Genomic DNA, 7,236 nt, shown 5'->3' with positions numbered 1-7,236 from the left:
TAGGCTACTATAGACACTTACTTAATGTGTTGCCTTCATTATAACACTTATATAAGACTTTTAAAGTCATTTTGATAGTAGGCTACTATAGACACTTACTTAATGTGTTGCCTTCATTATAACACTTATATAAGACTTTTAAAGTCATTTTGATAGTAGGCTAATATAGACACTTACATCATGTGTTGTCTTCATTATAACACATATAAGACTTTTAAAGTCATTTTGATAGTAGGCTACTATAGACACTTACTTAATGTGTTGCCTTCATTATAACACTTATATAAGACTTTTAAAGTCATTTTGATAGTATGCTAATATAGACACTTACATCATGTGTTGCCTACATTATAACACTTATATAAGACGTTTAAAGTCATTTTGATAGTAGGCTAATATAGACACTTACATCATGTGTTGCCTTCATTATAACACTTATATAAGACTTTTAAAGTCATTTTGATAGTAGGCTACTATAGACACTTACATCATGTGTTGCCTTCATTATAACACTTATATAAGACTTTAAAGTCATTTTGATAGTAGGCTACTATAGACACTTACTTAATGTGTTGCCTTCATTATAACACTTATATAAGACTTTTAAAGTCATTTTGATAGTAGGCTACTATAGACACTTACATCATGTGTTGCCTTCATTATAACACTTATATAAGACTTTTAAAGTCATTTTGATAGTAGGCTACTATAGACACTTACTAAATGTGTTGCCTTCATTATAACACTTATATTAGACTTTTAAAGTCATTTTGATAGTAGGCTACTATAGACACTTACATCATGTGTTGCCTTCATTATAACACTTATATAAGACTTTTAAAGTCATTTTGATAGTAGGCTAATATAGACACTTACATCATGTGTTGCCTTCATTATAACACTTATATAAGACTTTAAAGTCATTTTGATAGTAGGCTAATGTAGACACTTACATCATGTGTTGCCTTCATTATAACACTTATATAAGACTTTTAAAGTCATTTTGATAGTAGGCTACTATAGACACTTACATCATGTGTTGCCTTCATTATAACACTTATATAAGACTTTTAAAGTCATTTTGATAGTAGGCTACTATAGACACTTACTAAATGTGTTGCCTTCATTATAACACTTATATAAGACTTTTAAAGTCATTTTGATAGTAGGCTACTATGGACACTTACATCATGTGTTGCCTTCATTATAAGGCTTTTAATTTTTTGCGGCTCCACACAGATTTTTTCTTGTATTTTTGGTCTTTCAGCATTTTGGGTTGCCGGCCCCTGGTCTAGAGGTTGGGGCAGATCCCCCACACCCTCATCAGACCCCTGGCTTTTCAGCTCTTTGGTCAAGTTTGGACATGTTGCAAAATGGGTTTTTTTTGGGGTTTTTTCCAGGTCACTTCATAATAATAATAATTGTGCACACAGTGTGTTGTGGGGACATTTTGGCCATCCATTCACTAAAGAGAAAGTCATTAGAAATAAAAGCATGACCTTGTGTGCGTGCGCATGTGCATGTGAGGGTCAATGTGAGTGAGCGGGGTCAAATCAGGCCCGGCCCTAACCAATCTGGCGCCCTAGGCAAGATTTTAGGTGGCGCCCCCCCACATCGGCAGTGAAGTGTATATACTCACAAGAAACTGAATAGCTTTGTCTTTGACCTTTTTTTTTTTTTTACTTACAACTATACCTAATATATAAAGGGGTGGAAAAGTGACTATTACCTGCAGGGCAAACATTAGCCAACCAGAAGGCAATAACAATGTAAACAAAAAACACCTGCTTAAAAGATCTAATACAAATGTCCCTGAGGAATGTAAGGTGGGAGTACTGTAATTACCTAACGTTACATTATTATTTTCCATAACAATTTAGCCCCCTCCACAAAATTAACCCGACGTTAAAACAGAACTAGCTATTTATTGATTAGCAATTGCCGAATCATGTAACATTAGCTTAATGCTAAAAAGCCAGGTTACTATCACATTCTGTAACAGACAAATAATTTCATGTAGGCTAACGTTACCTACCTGCTACCTCTGTCTTTTCTCCTTTCTCCTCCTCTTCTTTTCTCTTTTTTCTTCCCTGGGCACCTGACAGTTTTGGCCGTTTTGACATCTTGTGTTGATTTTTTTGATGTGGTGACGTCCAAAAAGAGTCATGATACGGGAAGGGAGGGGGCGCACCGTGCGGGGGGAGGAGGGGGGGGGGGGCGTAATGTTGTAACAAATAATATTTCTAATAAATAGGCTTTACTTTGCATTTTAATTAACGTGGGATTATTTTTTGTATTTAGAAATAATAGTACCAACTTTTTTTTTTTTTTTTTTTTCTTCCAACATTTGTGGCACTGGCGTGGCGCCCCCTGATGGACGGCCTGCATGTTTGATAGACAGCAAGGTGATGTAACTGCATTACAATGAAGTATAACATTATGTTGTCATCTACACATATGGCTGCTTTTTAATGAGTGCATTCATCACACCAATACACAAAAACGATTCAACGACAACACTTGAAGACGAATCAGTTGTCATGTTTTTGAAGAAGGAGCTCAGTCAATCTTCATGTTTTTGTTCACTGCGCACGTCTCAGCCACATGAACTACGTCATTGTCACGTGACAACAACAGCCAATCAGAAAGACCGCGGAACCGAAGAAGGCGGAAGTCGAGCAAATAAAAGCCGACTGGCAAAACAGCGTGACGCTTAAAGTTAGACACATTTCAGGAATGGACCGCGAACTTCGTTGAGTCGTGGTAAATACTCAGGTATGTATTTAATGTGTCACACAAGCCTAACTGCTATATAGTTGGCGATAAATGACCACCGCAACCGCTTTCCCAGTTAAGCTAATAGCTAGCCCGTTAGCACGTAATTTTCTTCTTCGCCACTCGGGGTGGGAGCTCCGCGGCTCAGTCACGCCTCTCGCAGGCCAGTTCTGGTACTACGTCAAGCGACGTTGATCTTCATCTGTCACATGTTTATTTGCCACTTGGGGGTTTATTAACATTTAAAAACGTTGTTTGAATAATTCACAAATGTAATCAGGTAGGAGATGGTGATTGGAGGAGACTAGTTGCCTTATAAGGTAACCATGGCAGCATGCCAGCCCACAGCTGAGCTCTCTTGTGTCACCCAACTCATATTACTGACACACACACACACACACACACACACACACACACACACACACACACACACACGGTGTGTGTTCTTAGCTGATGTGACTTTAACGACATTCTACACACATTCCTTGTAGGGTTTATCTTTAAAGTCTCGTATTTAAGCTGCTCTAACGACTTGTAATTGTTTCCTGAAATCCCCGCAAACACACACAAGGCCTCCACTAATCTGCCTTAATAAAACACACCGCACTGTTTATTACAGTGTTTATTGGATAGATGCGCACATAAATCCGCACGTACATAGATACACAGGATATATTAGTGATGGGTCCGACAACACCGATGCATCGGCGCATGCGTCGAGCTCATAGAGCGGAAACCCTGTGTCGGTGCGCTTACCGCTTTTAGAAAGTCACGTGACCGATCATGAGCTGTTTTGGTCACGTGACCGATATGCCAACTGTGTCGCCTCCTCTGTGCCCTGTGAGCGGCTCTTTTCTACAGCCGGAGAAATAATAACTTAAGAGAAATCGTCTAAAATGTAATACGTCGGAAAAACTTTTTTTTTTAATTTTTAATAAAAATGTGTAAAAAAAATAAAATGAAAACAATTCCCAGTCCACAATCATCCACAACACGTTCTCTTAGATTTCCATGTTATGATACATGTTCACATTATTTATTGACTGTATCTAATAGAGATGCGCGGATAGGCAATTTATTTAATCCGCAACCGCGTCAGAAAGTCGTCAATCATCCGCCATCCACCCGATGTAACGTTTGATCAGAACTGCACCCGCCCGCCATCCGCCCGATCTAATATAGATGATGCAAGGCATTAGTGAGCCTGCCAACTACTCCGGTTTTCCCGTAATTCGTACGGTTTTCATCAACCTATTCCGGGTTTTTCATTAATTAAAAAAAAAAAAAAGTGTGAAAACTACGCGAATTGCACCTTGTGCAGACAAGATTTTTCGATCGGACACGGAGGAATTAGCGATGTAAAAGACCACGTTGGGACAAAAAAACACAAGTCTAATGCCGTTGCTAGCGATACAAGTGGAAAACTTTCAACGTTTTTCGTCGCCCAAACAGATGGTGACCCTGGACGTGCGTCGGGCCCTTCTCGCGGATCGCCTCAGCTACGGCTCCCGGTGGGGCCCTCTCGGGGGAAGGGGCCTCGGTCCCGGACCCCGGCGAGGCGTCCCTTCTCCGCTCCGTAAAAGTGTCCATCTCTTTTCTTTTTTTTTCTTCTGTTGTGGCATATGCTGCAGGTGCCTGCTCGTTTTTCGTATGTGGGTAACAACATTTAACTATGTATATATATTTACCAATTGGTTTAACTGCCACGCGCAAAAAAAAAAAAAAAAAAAAATCTAATTAATCCACCCGACCCGACCCGCGCGCGGATAAAATCTTATTTTTTTTAATTTCATCCGCCCGATCCGCGGATAATCCGCGGACTCCGCGGTTGTGTCCGCAAACCGCGCATCTCTAGTATCTAAAAAAGATAAAAATATATTTTTATTTAGATGAAGATATGAAATCATCCTAAATGAAATACAATGACTTGGTTTATATTATTGTATATACTAGGGCAGGGGTCACCAACGCGGTGCCCGCGGTCACCAGGTAGCCCGTAAGGACCAGATCAGTCGCCCGCTGGCCTGTTCTAAAAATAGCTCAAAGAGCAGCACTTACCAGTGAGCTGCCTCTATTTTTTAAATGTTATTTATTTACTAGCAAGCTGGTCTCGCTTTGCTCCACATTTTTAATTCTAAAAGAGACAAAACTCAAATAGAATTTGAAAATCCAAGAAAATATTTTAAAGACTTGGTCTTCACTTGGAATAAGCGGTAGAAAATGGATGGATGGATGGGTCTTCACTTGTTTAAATAAAGTCATTTATTTTTTACTTTGCTTCTTATTACTTTTAGAAATACAATTTTAGAAAAAAAATACAACCTTAAAAATGATTTTAGGATTTTTAAACAAATATACCTTTTTACCTTTTAAATTTATTCCTCTTCTTTCCTGACAATTTAAATCAATGTTCAAGTAAAAAAATTTTTTATTTTTATTGTAAAGAATAATACATATTTTAGCTTCTGGTTTTTCGACGAAGAATATTTGTGAAATATTTCTTCAAACTTACTATGATTAAAATTCAAAAAAATTATTCTGGCAAGTCTAGAAAATCTTTAGAATCAAATTTTAAATCTTATTTCAAAGTATTTTGAATTTCTTTTAAAATTGTTGTTCTGGAAAATCTAGAAGAAATACTGATTTGTCTTTGTTAGAAATATAGCTTGGTCCAATTTGTTAAATATTCTAACAAAGTGCAGATTGGATTTTAACCAATTTAAAACATGTCATCAAAATTCTAAAATTTATCTTAATCAGAAAAAATTACTAATGATGTTCCATAAATTATTTTTTTTATTTTTTCAAAAAGATTCAAATTAGCTAGTTTTTCTCTTCTTTTTGTCGGTTGAATTTTGAATTTTAAAGAGTCGAAATTGAAGATAAACTGTTTCAAAATTTTATTTTAATTTTTTTCGTGTTTTCTCCTCTTTTAAACCGTTCAATTAAGTGTTTTTTTCATAATTTATTCTCTACAAAAAACCTTCCGTAAAAAGAAAAAAAAATGTACGACGGAATGACAGACAGAAATACCCATTTTTTTATATATATAAATTTATTTATTTAGCTATTCTTGTTTAAATCACACTTACGTGTAACTTACAAATGACAATATATTTATTTATTTAAGTGTGTATCAAACTGGTAGCCCTTCGCATTAATCAGTACCCAAGAAGTAGTTTTTGGTTTCAAAAAGGTTGGTGACCCCTGTACTAGGGCATCAAATCAGTGTCAGTTGAGTCGGTCCATAGGTTGCCTGTAGGGATTTTTAATGTCCAGCAGATGTCAGTATTTAGTGACACAGTATCGACACAGTATCAATACAGTTTTGCAATGTGTCAAAACGCTTCATGACGCCTCATCAACCCATCACTACCTGTTCTAACTGATCTTTTTTGTAAAAATTTTTTTTACATTTGTAAATTAAGTCTTTATTAAGGCTGAAACGACGCGTCGACGTAGTCGACGTCATCGGTTACGTAAATACGTCGACGCCGTTTTTGTGCGTCGGCGCGTCGCATATTTACGTCACACTACTTTACTGTCATGGCGGAGCGCAAAGCAGACGATGCGAGCGAGGGGGAAAAAGCACGCCAAAAGTCGTCAAAAGTGTGGGAGTATTTCAATAAACGGCCTAATAATGTTGTTGTATGCACACTGTGTCGAGCGGAAATGGCCTATCATAGCAGCACAACGGCTATGAACGAACATTTGAAAAGAAAACACCCGACAGCGTTCTTGCCATCACCATCAACAAGTCAATCGTCCACGTGCGTATACGTTGTCATTATTACACAAAAACATGAATGTGTCATTTGTATCTGCGTTGTAAATTCATAAACTAAAGCACGTTTGGCGTGCCTGTTCAGTGTTTACAAAGACGCGCTCCTCTTTAACGCTGTGGAGAGGCGGCGGCGGCGAGCGAGCGGCGAGGCGGGGCGCGCCGGGAGCGACGCCGCAATCGTGCCCAGGTGCGCGATCCGCGCAGTTGGAAGAGAAAAGACTTTGTGTAAAATTAAAAGATTGTAAACCTGGCAAAGCCGTCTGGCGTTCAGTCTGTCGGTCCTGAAAGAACCCCACGGCACAAGACGTGTCACAAACGCTAACGTTAATTAGTTGTGCAAATACCTTTTACAACATTAACAGTTACATATACTATGTACAAACCAACAATTAACTTTCACTTTAATCATACTATCATTGTTGTGTTATTAAGCAAAATAAGCAATACTTTTACTTTTGTTGAAATGTTTACACTGTACACTTTTTTGTATTGGATGTTTAGCTTTATTTTTGCACATTTTAGCAAATAAGCAATACTTTTACTTTTGTTGAAATGTTTACACTTGTTACAGAATATTTCCGTTTTGCACTTTTTTGTATTGGATGTTTATCTTTATTTTTGCACATTTTAAAGCAAAATAAGCAATACTTTTACTTTTTAAATGCTTATACTATTCC

The 7,236-nt window shown here is 37.5% G+C and overlaps 1 protein-coding gene across 1 annotated transcript in view; it reads left to right on the top strand.

The window, feature by feature from the left end:
• The first annotated feature begins 2,647 nt into the window (after window positions 1-2,647).
• The window catches only part of klc3 (kinesin light chain 3), a 32,252-nt gene continuing 27,663 nt past the window's right edge, over window positions 2,648-7,236 (top strand). The window contains exon 1 of the mRNA XM_061972179.1: window positions 2,648-2,775. The gene's annotated coding sequence lies outside the window, so the exon portion shown is untranslated. The remainder of the gene's footprint in view (window positions 2,776-7,236) is intronic.

This window comes from Nerophis lumbriciformis, linkage group LG17 (genome assembly GCF_033978685.3).
Source record: "Nerophis lumbriciformis linkage group LG17, RoL_Nlum_v2.1, whole genome shotgun sequence".
NCBI lineage: Eukaryota > Metazoa > Chordata > Actinopteri > Syngnathiformes > Syngnathidae > Nerophis > Nerophis lumbriciformis.
Note: the sequence above shows the minus strand (reverse complement) of the source record. Positions and strands in the feature narration are given on the sequence as shown.